General features: G+C 34.2%; 1 long non-coding RNA gene across 4 annotated transcripts in view; it reads left to right on the forward strand.

The window, feature by feature from the left end:
• The window catches only part of LOC106033968 (uncharacterized), a 51,263-nt gene that overhangs the window by 29,440 nt on the left and 5,190 nt on the right, over positions 1–16,633 (forward strand). For all 4 annotated transcript variants that reach the window (XR_007157737.2, XR_010831959.1, XR_010831960.1 and 1 more), the window contains exons 4-5: positions 1,270–1,469; positions 6,809–6,902. This is a non-coding gene — a long non-coding RNA (uncharacterized lncRNA). The remainder of the gene's footprint in view (positions 1–1,269; positions 1,470–6,808; positions 6,903–16,633) is intronic.

Genomic DNA, 16,633 nt, shown 5'->3' on the forward strand with positions numbered 1-16,633 from the left:
AGTTACCCCTACTAACTTAGTAGATTTATAAATAAACATTCTCAGTCATGGTAAATTACTGTAGTTGAAATTAATTCAATAATATTTGCTAATTTACATTCACTGAAGATCTGATCCATGGACTTTAGAATCTAGTGTGAACCTCTATAGGTTGACAGTCAATAAAGATATTTACTTGGTAAACTAATCCGTGGTTTAATGACTTTTTTTTTCACATTAATTGCCAATATCAATGTTGATGGCACAATAAATTATCTTTTTTCTCAGACCTTCAAATCACTACGTAAAGCCCAGCCGCTTATGTTTTTGTGGTTTAGAGAAGACACATCTATTAATGTAATCAGTATATGCTTTGTATTTCATAATAAAGTAGCCTCATGATATAAAGATTTGTGACTTGAAACCAGTTTTTCAAAGGAGCTGTCATGCGTCACTGTAATAATAGCAGTATGAGGCTTACATTTTTGAAATGGTGTGTATAGACACATCCCATTAACATCAATTGCAGTTACAAGTCTAAGGATCAGATTTTTAACTGAGCTAATCATCTAACTCCCACTGATTTTAGTGACCTTACATTACTAAATAATTTTTATAGACCTTCAGCCCCTAAGTTTTGAATATATTCAGCTCTAACCAAATTATTACCAGTACAATGATTATTGCCACAGTTTGGTCTATAGCTAGGTAGTTCCTGTTTATATTTTGCATGCAATGTACAATGATATTCTAAAGATTTAATTGTAACTGCATTTTGTGCAGAAGCGCTACACCATTTAGAGGTCATTTTCTAGTGTTTGGAAAAGAAGAAAACTAACAGTTGAAGTGAAATAAAAATGTCATTTCTATGATGCAGTGTCAGATATGAAACTCAAGCGATGTACAAAAGGTTCAGGCTTAATTTTCCTGAAGCAGAAGAAATGAGAGGCATTTCATTTTTGTAGGTGAGAAGTGAAATGTTCCTCTCTGCTCACTGATAGAGGCATGCTAAGGTGAATTTTAATTATGACTAAATTGTGGTATTACTCTTTCATACCCTGAACATCTGTTCCCTTCAGGAATGATGATTTATGCAGGCTATCACTGCAGACAGCTTGCTACAGCTTATGTCACGGTTAGTAGGAAGCTGGTGGTAGTATTTCAGACAATACGAGCTCAAAGTGGAGGCAGGCCAGTGTGTATTTTTAAGGTAATAGGGAAAGGTGAGCATGATGTGTCCGTTTTTAATTTTGAAGCCAAATATTGACTTTTTTTTTCTTTTTCTTTCAGACCATCTGTCATTAATGAGGAAAGTAACTTGGACAGTGAATGGCCTGGTTCTTCATAATGGTGTCAAGAAAAAGAAAACCAAATCTGTCATTTCCAACTGCATGTAAAAAATTGTTGAGAAGAAATCTGACAGATGTATAGTGTTTAAGAACTGCACAGGGCAGGATAACTATGTTGCCTCACAAAATCAAATTGAAAAGGTAACCTTTGTTTATTAGCATGTCTATATGCACCTCCAGATTACCTTCATTGCTACCACTGTTTTTTTGATTTCATATAACTATAGATTATTCTTTGAAAAAGCAATCAAAAACCCTTTAAATTACAAAGCTGTGGGATTCAACAGAACTGGGCTATTATGTACATTCATATTCCATAAGGAGAATTTTACCTCAGCGCACCTTTTCCCCTGATCACCCCCTTGCTCTTTAATCTGCCTGTTTTTGCCCAGTAGTCACCTTGCTTCAGATTATGCCTATTTCTTCTAGTTTTGTGAGTGCTGTCTAACAATACATTTTATCTGAGGTTTTATTATCAAGTAATGTTATTTTTAAGATTATCTGAGGTTATATGTTTGAAAATATTTTCTTTTATTTTTTAAAGAATTAATTATAAATATTCAGTAGCTAAAATATTTCTCTTAAAATCTATGGCACTGTAACCTTGTAGCAATCTATTTTAAAGTTACACTATATGCAAGAATCTTTTTTCCTCTTTAGTACCTTCTTGGCAATTCAATAGGTTTTACAGCAATACGCTTTCTTTGTCAGGTAAATCTATAACGTTATATGTAATTGTCCTAAAACAAGTATGGCTCATACACTTTATATCACCTAGTTTCTATTATTACTCTGTGATATATTTGAAATAAGTATTTAAAAAGTATTTTTAGATACTTTTCAACATAAGTCTGATTGACAACATGAAATACTTTGCAAAGATTCCACTACATGTAAGGCATTTTGAATGCCTGGAGTATTTGAAATCCACTTTCTCTGAATTGTGTAATCCAGAGTTTTTCAAGTCTGTAGGACTATTACAATTTTAATACACAAAAATAATACCTGAGAGAACTATGTCTCAGTTAAGGAAAGATCATTTATCTGTCTTCTAATATGGCTTGTGATACATACCCCATATTTTGCAATATAAAACTAGTTTTGTTATTCTCAGCATTGGTGTTAAAATATATCAAGAAATTGCATGCAACTGAATAATAACACTTCTATGTTTGATATGATAAGGGTAATCAAAATACAGAGATCCAATTTGTCTGTACATTTGAGCAAAATGGTTCAGCAGTGAATTTTGAACATCACAACAAATTAGTAGCATGAAAAAATGTTAATCAATATTTGTCTATTTTTTTTAAAATGGGGATATTTTGCCGTAGACCGTTATCTATGAGGCCTTAGAGATGTATGGACTGCTTGTAAAAGGTATCCAAAAGCAACAGAGGCCACAGTTTTGAGTACATTTCAAATCAGTGTGTTCCAGCACTATCACTAAAAGAAGCAGTCCTGGCCACCACCATTTGTGCCCAATCATTGTAGCTCTTCTGCAGCTCCACTGACAGCACAAGGGTTTTGTTCCATCATTCAGTGAACCACATAGGGAAGTTGATGTAGGTCAAAAATAAACCAGTTAAAATTGTCAGTTTTAATCGGGAATGGTTTCTAGAATCTGGTTCACTGCACAGCCCCCTAAATGCGTTTGCCAGCACAAGAAAAAAGGTTGTATGGGAATGGAAAGAAACAAATGAGTCTGAAAGAGAAAAACTGTTGGGAAAATTCTAGCCTGTACTTAGTGCTTGGTACGGGGGAAGGAGAACTAAAGCCAAAGAAAAAGTTATATGTTTATGAGCAATTCACATTTGCATTTTATCTGATCCTCCAATGAAAGATGAATGTATCAAAATACACACATTTAAAATAAATTGAAAATCTTTGTCTCAGGTATTCAATACAACAGTAACTATGAAATAGAAATACTTTTAAATCTTCAGAATAGTATTTCATGCAGTCTAGTGATTTAAAAGGCAAACATATTTGTTGTTTATAAGTTGACAACAAAAAGACCATAAAATTGCAATACTGTGTTAGACTAGAATTTCATCTAGCCCAATATCCTGTCTTTTAGCGGATGTCCAAAGAAAAGTGGAAGAATAAAGGCAGTATACAGTACATATGGTGCATATGATGATAATTTCCTGTCATACCATCCTCATTTTGGACATCCCAAGTCATAGTGTAGTCAAATCAAAAAGAGTATTTCAGAAGCACATCGTTTTCCCTTTCCTTGAAAGAAATAATATTTGTTATTTGACTGGGACATGAGTCTTTCCCTTTGCAGTTCTTTTGCAGTTTCATTCACCTAGCATGGTTAAAAAAAAGCAATTGAAATGTGTTGTGTTTTTTTTTTTTTAAATGTATAGTTAGCAAAATGCTCAGCAGATTGATCCTGCTTTGCAAAAAAAAAAAAAAAAGGCATTTTTGCTTCTCTGTAGTCAGTAACTATTTCTTTCCAGACTTTTACCTGTTAGTGGAAAAAGTGGACCAATTAAGCAAAGAATGATGTGAATTCACCAAATAATGGTGGTATCTTGACAGGAAGAAAGGTCTCAAATGCATCTGAAGGAAGTAGAATGTTTGATTCTTTTTGTTCTGAAACCCTGACAAAAGTGGTAACACCCTCACTTCAGATATGCTAGATCCATCTCACTGGATGAATGAGGAAAAGCAACACAGTCAACAATTGCTGGCTCTGTTTCAACTCTCAAAAAGACAGATTTGCCAGACTACAATCTTCATAGTCGAATATCTCCATTTAGTCACTGTACAGGCTTCTGATGGTAGAACTGCACACCTAGCATATAGCCCTCAATATACTGATGGAGGATATCAAATAGGATTCATAATTCATTGAAGAAAAGTTCTTTTTTTTTATGCTGAAAATGTCTATAATTATGCAGTTAAAACTAGAAAAAATAATAGTTATGTTTATAAAATTTGAACAAGGAGGCAAGATAAATAGAGAATTCTTTTCTATTTGTTACATATTTGAACTGGTATGAAACAATTTTCCTGTTCTGTCAAAATTTAGAAAATTTCTAAAGTACTCTTACTGAGTTAATACCTCTAATAAAATTTCAAACTTTTCTTTATTTTTTTAAGGCTGAATGATCAGAACTTGATATGGGAGACCGAAGTACAGGTCCACATTCTGTTTGGTTCTGATTAGACTTGAACCTGGTTCCACCAAATCTATTTGAAATGAGTATTTACAGTTAACTGCCTAGAAAGCTAAGGGCTATTCACTCTAAAGAGTAAGAAACTGCAGCTATTGGAGGACCTTGAGTCCACTGTAAGAAATTGTAATATGTTTTACATTTTCCTGTCTTCTCCCTTGCCAGAAAACAAATCTGAGTTACGTTAGAACTGGGTCAGAAATATGGCATTTGGGCCTATATATGTGCAAAAATGGGCAGGGGGGAGGAAATACATTGTATTTTAGGAATCCTTTAGTGGTATGCAACATCTTCAGGAGAGTTGCATGTTTGTGCATGTTAGAATGGCATTGAAGCTATTGTAATTGCATTTGAAAGTGAAAAAAAGAGAGGGGAAAAAAAGGCAAGAAAACACAAAACTTTATTCATGGTGTGTTTTCTTTGTCTTATTTTGAATTGTATTTCTTTGGAGAGGTAGCACCTCCTGTTTGGTGTGCAACGTCAGTTGTGGAATGTAGATTCTGTTGGGGTAAGAGATGTATTTTTCACATTTGAACATGTGTTACTGAAGTTGAGTATGGGAATTTATAACTGGAGACATTCCTCTTAAAATTTACAAGACTGATAACGTTTTTTGTCATACTTTGGCTCTGCCTTTTCTATGAGCATCTTGAAAAAGACAGTTTAGGATGTTCATGTGGCTGACCTGAAGTAGGTATGATGGATGAATAATGTCATTAGTATTTTCCACTTGCCTTTTCTTTTCAACAGTTCCACGAACAATGAATTTCTTCTGGTCAAATATTGCTATTTCTGTCATCAAAAAGTAACTTGTGTGCTATCTATCTTAGACTTTCTTCCTGAGAATGACTGCTAGTTTCACTAGCATCCTTTCAGTGGCAGTTTCTGCTTTAATCACACAGCACCTATCCTGTTGACTTACCTCTTTCATAAAATTTGCATTGGTATTGCACAATATAAAAACAATTATTGGGTATATTCTCAGGTATTGTGATTTCTGCACAGTCTGGACAAGAGCAATCTAAATATCCAGTAAAAGTATTTTGATCTATGTATAGCAAGCAGATAGTATTTAAAAGGTTGAAATGCATGTTTTAAGTTGACTGAGCTATGTAATTTCATGTTAGTCTGAAAATCAGTTTGAACATAAAATCCTAATAGTGGGAGGATTCTATCTAAAACAATAGTTCTGATGCATGACTAGGAAAAATCAGAATAATGTGGAATGATTTAGAATTTGACTGTAAACACAAGAAATGGCTAGTGATATCCCCTATTGTGATGGTATGCAAAAGACCAAAACATTATGTTTGGGTTGTGTTATTCTTCTAGCTGTTTATAAAGCAGTTTCTATCTTTACCAGCAGAATAAAATGCTATCTGTGATTAAAAATTTCAACTAATCCAAAAACATGTATTTGCATTTTCAGTAGGAATCAGAGAGTAAATTAAACAATTGTTACATTTCCAGAGATTAGCTTTTTTTTTTTTTTTTTTTAAAATTCAAAGTATGTATTCTCTGTTCAAAATAGGTAGTTAGCATAAAGGTGTAGCAGGGACAATAGAGCCCCTATTTTTCTCATGCAGTAGCTGGTGTTACTGATGTGTGCACTAGTAGGCCATACACTTTCCACTGCTAAGGAGTCTTTTGCTGAAGTCATCAAGTTACTTTATAAGACATTGCTACCCTGTCTCGTATTTCTACTATGATCATATATGGTCTATGAATGCATTCTAAAAAATTACACAGGGCCTTCATCTTTTTGTGTAGCTAAGCTAATTAGAAATTAATAGCTGTTTTCTTTCTATATCTTAGTATGTCTATAAGGTCTTTGAAGTAAATTTCCTGTAACATGTCTGTGTAGAGAATTTGGTAGAGGTTGATTTAATTTGCCTAAGGATCTTAATTTTTCTTTTTAATTTCATACTATTTCACTTGGTAAAAATCGCATAACATATTGTTCTATCTGCAATTACTTTTTTTTTTTCGCCAAGGAAAACTAGGAATATTTGATTTAACATGTGTCTTATTTTTTCTTAAATTTGCTTATACAGAAAGATGTATTTGCCAATAGGTGTAGTCATTACTGGAAATCAAAGGATCAACAGCTGTATGGTGAATTTCATGTGGGGTGTAGTCTATACTGCAAAGACATTTGTTCACTGAGTGATTAATATTTCAGTTGTAGCTGTTTCAAGTTATGTTACGGTGGGTTTGTTTGTTTTTCTTAACCTATCTGTTAAATAACCAGGTCTTAATTATTAGCAGTAACACCTTTCCTTTTTTTTAAAGATTTTAGGTGATCGTACACTAAGAATATATTATTATCTCACTGGAGAATGGAAAGTCAACGTGTGTGGAGAAAACACTGGCGATATCATAGATGGTAAGTAGTATTTGTAGGACAGGTTTTCTGTTTACTACATCAAGGGCTTTAGAAGAGCAAATCTAGAAGTATTTCTTTAATCCTTTCTGTATGTTGGTGCCTTTAATTTGAACTAAAAATTGCAAATAGTCAGTAATAAGCTCATGAGTATAACTATTGTTTTTGTGTGGTTCTAACATATTAATATTTGCATTACTTTTCATCCTCTTTTCAGTGATTGCACTGTTTTCCTGTAGATAGTTCTTCAGTCTGAGAGCTTTTTCTTGCTTTTTCAATGGAGTAACACACGCTGTTTCTCTCTTCTACCCTTGCATATGGTCTGTAAATAAGACATTGCTCCAACTCTGTGGTTTAAGAGCGCTCAAAAATGTTTTTTTCTTTGAGCTTTCTTTCAGGGATGTTTTCTAACAAATAGTTATATCTGTGTACTATAAATTTAATTAGGCACTTAAGTATGTACCCCTATGGCATTTTTTCCTTATCTTTGATATTCAGAACAAAGATTTTTAGTACAAGGTTTTAAATAAATAAGTGCAAGAGCTTCAGACTTCAGAGGTACCTGCGTCTATAAATAATCCTTCTATGGTGAGGGAAGTATCCAAGGAAAACATAGTCCTTGTAAATCATTAAAAAGAGACTTAAAATCTACGGGTTGTGTGCCTGAACATATATCTACCTAAGTGGTGTACTTACTCCTTTTCTATTCCTAACCACTTGGAGAGAAGCAAATCAGATTTCATCCTGGCTAGTAGTAGGGCTTTCGTGTTTTTTTGTATCCCCTCACAAACCAGGTACCATTCCTTGGCCTCATTATAAGCAATTTCTTGTTATTTCAAAGTTTACAACTACTTTCAGATTGAAGATATAATCAGTAATCCTTTTTAAGTATTAAAAGAATTGGGACACAGTAATGCTATAGAGAATGCTTCTGAAAGTTGTTGCACTAAGAAGAGTGTGAGAGCCTCAGCTAAATATTCCCCAGAACTGTCTGAGGAGAAACTGGAAATATACCATGTCAGTACCATCAAAACAAGAACCCACTGATATATTCAGGAATTCCTACTCCATGTGACAGAATTATTGATCTCTTTGGTGGCACTTACAATTTATGTTAGCGAAGACATCAGTAGCACTTAAAAATAATAGATATGCATGAATCCTTTGTATGCCTCATTTTCTCTAATCACAGACTATGTAACTGTATTTGCAGCACTGGTAGAATTTGTATAAGCATAAGTTACTACTGAAATATTTACTTCAAAATTAGAATTTACATTTAACTCAGTCACAATGAAACACTCAACTTTGCCTTGATTGTGAAATCCAGTACTGTGATGAAGATAACTTTAATGCCAATTACACGGCCTGTCTAGGAATCAAGCCATATATTTCTTTTCTGCACTTCATCCTAACGTTTAACTTCAGATTCAGTCTATAACATTTTTATCCTTGGGTGTGGAATTAAGCATATATATCTTGTTTGACAAATCCAGAAGTAAACTGGCATTGATCCCATGGCTTGAGAAATGCTTTTATTCTTAACCTAGCTAAGATAGTAATTATGAATTTAGAAGCACACCTCTGTGGAGCTTGTATCTTTCTCTTTCTTATCAAGGTACAAATCTTGCTCTATGCCTATTATCAGGTATTGTGTGCTACATAGTATCTTTCTTCTTTTATGCCTCTATTGCCTATTCTTAAGGGAGTGTGTATATTCAACAATTTCTCAGACCAGTAAGAATTGGCATCAACAGATGCAGCTAATTAGCTGGTCTATTCAGACCGATTTATAGTAATATATATATAATGTAATGTAGTATAATGCCATATAAGCTATACATTATTCTATGCATTTTATTATAGTAAGTGATGCCTTCTAATACATGTGAAATGTATTATGTAATATATATACTTACATATAATTTAATACTAATAGAAGGAGTATATATTTTACATGAAAATTTGATAATTAAATAAAACTAAGTGCTCAGTCCTAAGTTCCACTCACCTTTTTGAAGTTCTAAAACTCCATTGGAAGGCATAACTGAATCTATTGAATTTATTTTGACATGCAGAACATACCCCCTGTAAAGACCTTATTCTGTTTAGTATAGAAGGCACAGTATGAGCAGGGAAAATAAAAAGATGATTGAACTGGTCTGGCAAATGTGTAGCTGCTGACATCATGGGTTGTAATCAAGAGAGCACTGACACAATGTTAAGTTCCATTATAAGGCATCTTTACCTGACTCAGTAAATTAGAGTGCATAAAAACTATATGAGATCAATTTTTCCTCCTTCTGGCATACTTTCTGGCATTATATATGTCTGATTGAATGGAGAACAGCATCTTTGGTTCTTAAGTAATAGTTTTGAGAATAATATCTGAAGTTGTGTGCTATGAAATCTATTTATAACCCTTCCTAGGAAGCATTTTTAAAAAACTTTAGTCCATTAGGAGTGAGCCTTTTATAAAATAAAGATCTTCTAGGTCATAGTTATAAACATTTACCCTCGTTTTCTCCAGGACCTCTCTCTACCCTCTCCATAGATCACATGCTTACTGAGTTAGGCAGTATGTATTGTTTCTTTTCTTCTTGTAAGTCTTAAAGAACTTTTGCACATTAGAACTGCAGGAGAAAGGAAGGATAACAACTAGGCAAACAGGAATCCCATCAAGTTCAACAAAAGGGAGTGCGAAGTCCTGCAGCTGGAAAGGTGTAATTCCATCTACCAGTATGGTCTGGGAGCCAGTCAACTGGTAAGCAGCTTTGCAGGAAAGGATTTGGGGTCCTGGTGAATACCAAATTGGCCATGAGCTAGCAATGCATGCTTGCAGCAAAGGCTAACAGCTTCCTGGGCTGCATTACAAGAGCATCGTGAGCTGGTCAAGGGAGATGATTCTTCCCCTCTGCTCAGCAATGGTGAGGCACAGCTGGAAAGCTGTGTCCAGCACTAGGCTTCTGAATACAAGAAGATGCAGATACACTTGAGTGGGTCTAGTGAGGGGCCATGAAGATTATTAAAGGATAGGAGCATCTGGCTTAAGAGGAAAGGCTGATGGAGCTGCCTGTGGCTGTTTAACCTGTTAAGAGAAAGTTCAGGGATGATTTTAGCAGTGTGTATAAATGTCTGATAGGGGGAGACTAAAGAAGAATGGATCCAGGTTCTCATCAACAGCAGTCAATGAATGGTTAAGCAGAAATGGGCATAAACTGAAGTGCAGGAAATTGCATTTAAACATAAGAAAATGAATTTTTACTGCGAGGGTGGTCAACCACTATTTGGCCAGAGAAAACGCGGGAAATAACGAGTTATGAAAAAAGCAGCTTTTTCATTCATGATTGCTTCTTGTGTTCCTCCAATGTTGTGTCAATTCAAGTCTTCCAGAAGGTCTTAATGAAAAGATTTGCACATCAGCTAGATTGTTGCAGACTCACACTATACTCACATTCATCAGTATAAATATTAAACAAAGAAGAGATATTAAAAATCACATATGACCTGGATTGAAATTGAACTGAACTAAAGCATCTGTCTTTTTGTCTTAATATGACTATAATCATCACACACATACACAGGTGTATAAAAGCAGAACACTTCTTTAGTAACAGCAGTCAATTTTTACTCTGTATTTCTCTTCTAGTCTTAAATTGATCTCATTTTTAGTTTTGTGTCTAAACTTCAACACAAGCGTGGATGGAAAACCTGGTTGCATGCGTTATTTGACTAGAGTCATTCATTCATTCCAAGGTAAACATTCACACATAATTAGTTTTCAGACGTTGTTTATGACATTGGAAACAAATTCTTGTGTTTTATTCTGAATTGATGAAATTTAACCAGAGGAGATAAGATAATATGGTATGTATAGTGAGATTTCTGTTGCACAAACAGAGCATTGTGAGTGTTGCAATAAGTTTGATACTGACATACATTACCTTTCTTGTTCTGTGGAGATACTGTAATGTGAATACTCTCCTGCAGGCCATCACAGGTTGTCACTTCTGGTTGCTGTTGGCTTGTGTTGCTGTGGTCCCACACACTGCTGGTTGTAAGGTCACAAGCAATGTTGTAGTGTTTGGAAATGTGTGTCATTCCTGCATGTGAATGGACAGAGGAGTAAAATTAAGGCTATAGTAATTCTTTTTTTCTGCCTGGAAAGATATTTTCTACAATAATTTAAAAAAAATAGGAGATTATGCTTCTGAATTCTGAAACTTTGCTGAGTTCTTTATAGCCTGAGTCATACAGATGACTTAATATTTAGACAGTATCATTAATTAGGAGGACAGTCATTTCAGTCCTACGCTATTTTTACTTTTACGTAGCAAGATATTTAAACTATTACTTTTCTCTGCTGACCAGTTATAAGCTATTCTAGTTTAAAAAAAAAAAAAAAAAGAGAAAAGAAAAAAAAAGTGCAGGGTGGTAGAAGTGGAGAAAGAGGCATAAAGTGTATTGGAAAACTACCAAATGTCCCCTGCAAATGGACCCTATTCAGAATCAGTAAGCGTATGATGAGTGAAGTGGTTTTGAATATCGCCTTTAGATTCCATGCTGTTACAAGGCCAGCCCCGAACATGGCAACTCTTATTTCCACACACAGTACCTCTTCACTCTCAATTTAACCCAAAAATCTGATGAACCCATTACTCCATACTTGATTTCATGGAACAAGGAGTAGATATAGTTACAAATGATCAATCACAAGCCGTGAACCAAAGCAGCAAGGCATTAACAATTCACACCATTTCGGTCCACTTGCTCAAGCAGAAGATGTGCCAGCATATTTAATGCACAGCTACTTCGTTCAGTTCAAGAAAAGACATGACTCATGCTCATTTTAGGAACCAAGGAGACTTCATAGGTTTTCATGCCTACTAACCACTGAGTGTTAGAGTTTGCACTTCTAAACAATTAATATAACCAGGTGTCCAGTAGAGGTCACAGAGAGAGATCAGTTTTCAAATTAAATTTTGCTCTGGTTAAAAATAAATAGAAGGATGACCTGGGAAATGGTTCCCACAATAAAGCCAAGTTCTATTGTAGAAATTTGTATTGTACAATCCACATCTTGTTCAGCAGTATTGTAGCATTGTAGACCCCACAGGCATATGCCGTCAATTTAATGGGATCACTGAAAAAGCAAAGCAGCTGTGAAAGATTGCTTTAAGTACAGCAATCGTGTGCTTGTCATTCTGTTCAATGGTGGAAAAATCCAAATTCGGATAGGCATCAGTATTTAAGAAAATGACTGCTAAAGTATCTCTCATAAGTACCTTAGGGACAATACGATTTGACATATAGCATGTAAACAAAAGTACACAGCAGCTGTTAGATTAGTTTTTGTTTGAGTAAAAATACACTGACATAATTTAAACAACACAGGAAACCACATGTTCTCCATCATTCAGCTTCCCTATTTAAACTGCAATTTTGGATAGTACATGCGAGTTGCCCTGGACAGGGTCATGTGGTGTTTGCTAAATGTAAGGAACAGTGAAGAACAGTGTATGGCAGCACGATCTCATGCCCTCCGTCTGATACATATTATCATTTACAGTACATATTGGAAGAACCTTCAGGAAAAGCCTTTTGCCAAAGAAGTGTGAAAAAAAAATTTGGTATTTTGATGATATTGAAACATTTTTTCTAATAGCAGAAAAAATATTAGTGTTTTCTTTCCTGTTGTTCTGATACCACTATTTTTGAAAAAAAAAAAATATCCTTTTATAGATTGTTTGCTAAGAGAAATGATGTAAAGAAGAACTCAGCATAATACTAATGTTCATATTCCGATAATGTCATGAGTTTAAGAAGAAAGTTAATAAACTGAATTATTGGGTATTAGTTTTTTTTTTTTTTTTGTTTTGTTTTCTTTTTGCAGTCTTCTTCTGAAGATTCCAAATTGCCAGAGGGTGATTTTCCCATTCCCTTACAAATATGCTGATTACTTTTTGTGAATATCTTACTGGCCTTTGGTTTTCATGCTTCCTGTCATTCCATTTAATAAATTCTGCACTCATCATTTTCCAGAAGTTTAAAGACAAGACAAAGAAGAAAGCATTTTTTTTTTTTCTCTCCTGTTTGTCCCAGTGACTTCATGCCATTAACTGCATCAATTTAAAATCTCTGGGTTTTGTTTTAGGGAAAGTTTTTCATCCTTGTTCTTCAGGAGAGTGTAAAACTACACTGTAAAACAATTATTTTTAAGGTAATTCAGTGTTTGTCATATGATATAAACTCAATCAAAATCAAAATAAAAGCAATAAAGGTATACATTTCAACTTAGATGAGGATCAGAGTTCCCAGGATAATCTCCTCTTATCCAAGGATGAATATTTAGCAGCTAAGACTGCTACAATGAGAAAATTTACTCAATTAAAAAGAAAAAAATGTAGACAGGTATTCATGCAGTATTTTGAACTATGTATAAATTGGGTTTGAAAACATGAAAAAATTACAAAGGAAAGGGGAAAGGGAGTTTCATTTAAAGTATTTTCTCTAATTTGTGATTACATTCCTTTCCACGGCTTCCCGTGAAAGGAGGTTTCCTTCTTTCACAATCTATTTAATTTTCTGATCAAGGACTCAATTTGTCTTATCACTCTCTCTCAGGATTTGCATATGTACCTCATAATACTATCTCTAGCTTCCTGAGAGACACACATCATGGTGAGTCATTCCTAAACCTTCCCAGATAGCTCATGCACTTTCTTTCCAAGGGTTACCCTTTATCTTGTTTTGCTATGGGTAATACAATTTTACTGAATGTCATAATCCTGTTTAATAGTTCAATGTTTGCAATGTTTCATCAGCTATAATGTTGAATGGACTATGCAAAGCTTGAGAATAGACTTGCAAGTCTTTGGGAATTTTTGCCTATAAATTCTTTTTGCCTTGCTGTGTAGACTGTTGTTTGATTAAATCCATAATATCAAAGCAGTCTAGTGGGGTTGGGAAGTATTTTATGAACTCACTATTAATACTCTTTTAGTTTTCAAAAGATTATTAATTCAGACTAATAGTTTCCTTGTTTTAAATGAGTCACCAAGATGGCCGGAAACCTGGAAGCAGTACATCTGCATATTATTGGCTGGTGTCAATATTAGGCACAGGTTGCAGATGAGATATTTTGATGTCTAGTCATGTCTAGTCTAGTCATCAATCACAGCTAGCTCTTCATTTAAAATTATTACTTTTGCATATCTCCATGAGTTTCAAATGTGAACAACATAATCATTCCTAAAGTAGGAACAGTTTTTGAGCAACAGTGGGTTTTTTGGAGTGCTAAGGATATCTTCCGGAGCTACAAACCTGATACCCAGAGCAATAAATTTATGGACTATTCAATAACAGTATAATGTTCTGAAATGACTAACTTGCTATTCAACCTTTAATGCTTTCCCTTTCTAGGGACACCGTTTTCTACTTCAGTGAATGCTTAGTAACTTAAGTATAGTTTATTATAGTTTATTTCATGATTTTTTTAAAAGAAGGTCAAAAGAATGTGAAAAAGTTAAAAAATACAAGCTGTTTGAGATTATAAATCTAGCAACGTAAAGGTTGAGCATGGAATGAAGCAAACATTATGGATAGAATCAGCTGATGTTTATGGAAATTATTATTGCTTATGCAAAATGAATTGGGTCTGCTACTCAGTGTGACTGACTAAAAGGCAATTTGGGTGTTAGGCGTGTCTGAAAGAGGTGACACTTTGGGTCTTTTTACTTCTGAGTCATTCCAGCAGGTTCTGGAGCTATTCCCTCTCTGGCTTGGAAGTATGCAGTATCTTCAGAGAAGGTGAATCAGCACGGCTTTATTATATTTATCTTGAAATTATTTGTGGTAAAATAATTAGTGTTATAATTAGCCTTCAAATTTAACATCCAATTCCCATATGCCATCATTTTGTCACAGCTGTGTTTCAGCCTGCTTGCAGACTCAGAAATGCATCACTACTTGTGCTTATTTTATTTTTTGTTTGTAATCTTATTCTTACAGTTATGAAATTCAATGAAGTTATTTATAAAAATTCCAGAATTTTCACTGGAAACAGATTTTCATCTTTTTATTTAGTTTGAATGAGGTATGAGTAGAACCACTCCCCATCACATAATATCAAACATGGATTTAGTTTTGATACTGCCTAATTAGTCCTCAGGTAAATTCAGTCTTGCCAGTCTTCCTGGTCAGACCTCGCTTATTACTTCACCTTCTTAATTTTATGTCTGACTACAGTGTTAGGGTATAAGTGCATTGTTAGAATAGTCTGGAAAAAATATTAATTCACTGATTGTAATCTGAAAATCATTTTTGCAGGTTTTAACAGCAAATATTTAATCCTATATAGGATGCATTCTGGTTTGAAGTCTACTTTAACTGCATATTTTGAAAATATTTTGCAGTATTACTTAGGATAATCAATAAGAGTAGGTTAATATACTTAGTAATCTTGTCCAGTGAATCACAGTCAGCCTTATTTTGTGAAGTCTGGTCTCTCTTTAGATAAGTAGGATTTTTGTCATTAACATAAGTACAACAGGGTTTCAACTCATTTTCTTAAGTTCCTGCAGAACATTGAACCTGTGTGTGTATATATATATATTTTTTTTCCCATATCTTCTTACATTTCTTCTATTTTCATCCATCTGATATTGATACAAGCTTCTGCATACCACTTTCCACTTCTGCAACAAAGTGAAAGTACACCTGAGATGTACAGGCAATTCTAAATTACTTTGGAAGAATGATGTGATAGGCTTTCATTCAAGAGATTGCTGAAATGCATGTAGTTAACCACATAGATAGTCTTTTAGATCTAAATGGAACTTCTGTAGTGCTTCTGTTTCTTCTTGTATTAGCATATTTTGCTTAACTGTGATCATACAGTCTTGTAAACATCACAGCAATGCTGGAACTTCAGTGGGGTTTAAATAACTAAATTTTAATGGATTTGCAAACTAATTCTGAAAAGACGTTTTATGCTAAGTATGCAGGATGGAAGTAGGTGCAAGGATATCTGCTGAAGATGTAGGCATAGTATATGGCAGCTCTCAGAACTGTTTATGTGAGCATGAATAAAACTGCTGACTAGATGATTATACCACAAAATTCTGGAAGTCAGAAGACTGGGATTTTAACATGATATTAAAAAAAAATAGTGCCTTTCCCAAAAATAAACATGGTTTTGATTAACCACATGCTAAAATCATGCATAAAATATAATGACTTTGGCAAAGAACAGCCTGTGGCATGTTTACCAATTTCTTTATTTTTGAAGATGGATTTAACTGTATGTTATGTTCCTTCTGTATTTCCCCAAACTCTCCAGTTATGAGAGGACTCATGTACGGAAGTTTCTAAACTGTACTCTTAGTTTAGGCTCTGCTTGTTTTCGCAGCTGAGTGACAAACTATAGAAGCTAATCCTTGTCATGTCTGAATGGAATTTTTCTCAATAAAATTTGCAAAGTTTAATCTACCCAGTGCTATTTTCTCTGACAAAACGTAGTTCTTCATTAGTATGCATGTACATAGGAAATTCACCGTTTATAACATATCTAGATTGCAAATATGACTCTTCGTGACCATAGATTGTCTAGATGTGAAAATTATACTTGTAGTTTATTTGCATTGTTCACCAACGTACCTTATACTCTTATTTATTTATTTATTTTCTTGCATATTTCTAGAAAAACAGGTTCGAGGTGGGGCTTTTTTCCTCCT

Source organism: Anser cygnoides, chromosome 5 (genome assembly GCF_040182565.1).
Source record: "Anser cygnoides isolate HZ-2024a breed goose chromosome 5, Taihu_goose_T2T_genome, whole genome shotgun sequence".
In the NCBI taxonomy this organism is placed as follows: Eukaryota; Metazoa; Chordata; class Aves; order Anseriformes; family Anatidae; genus Anser; species Anser cygnoides.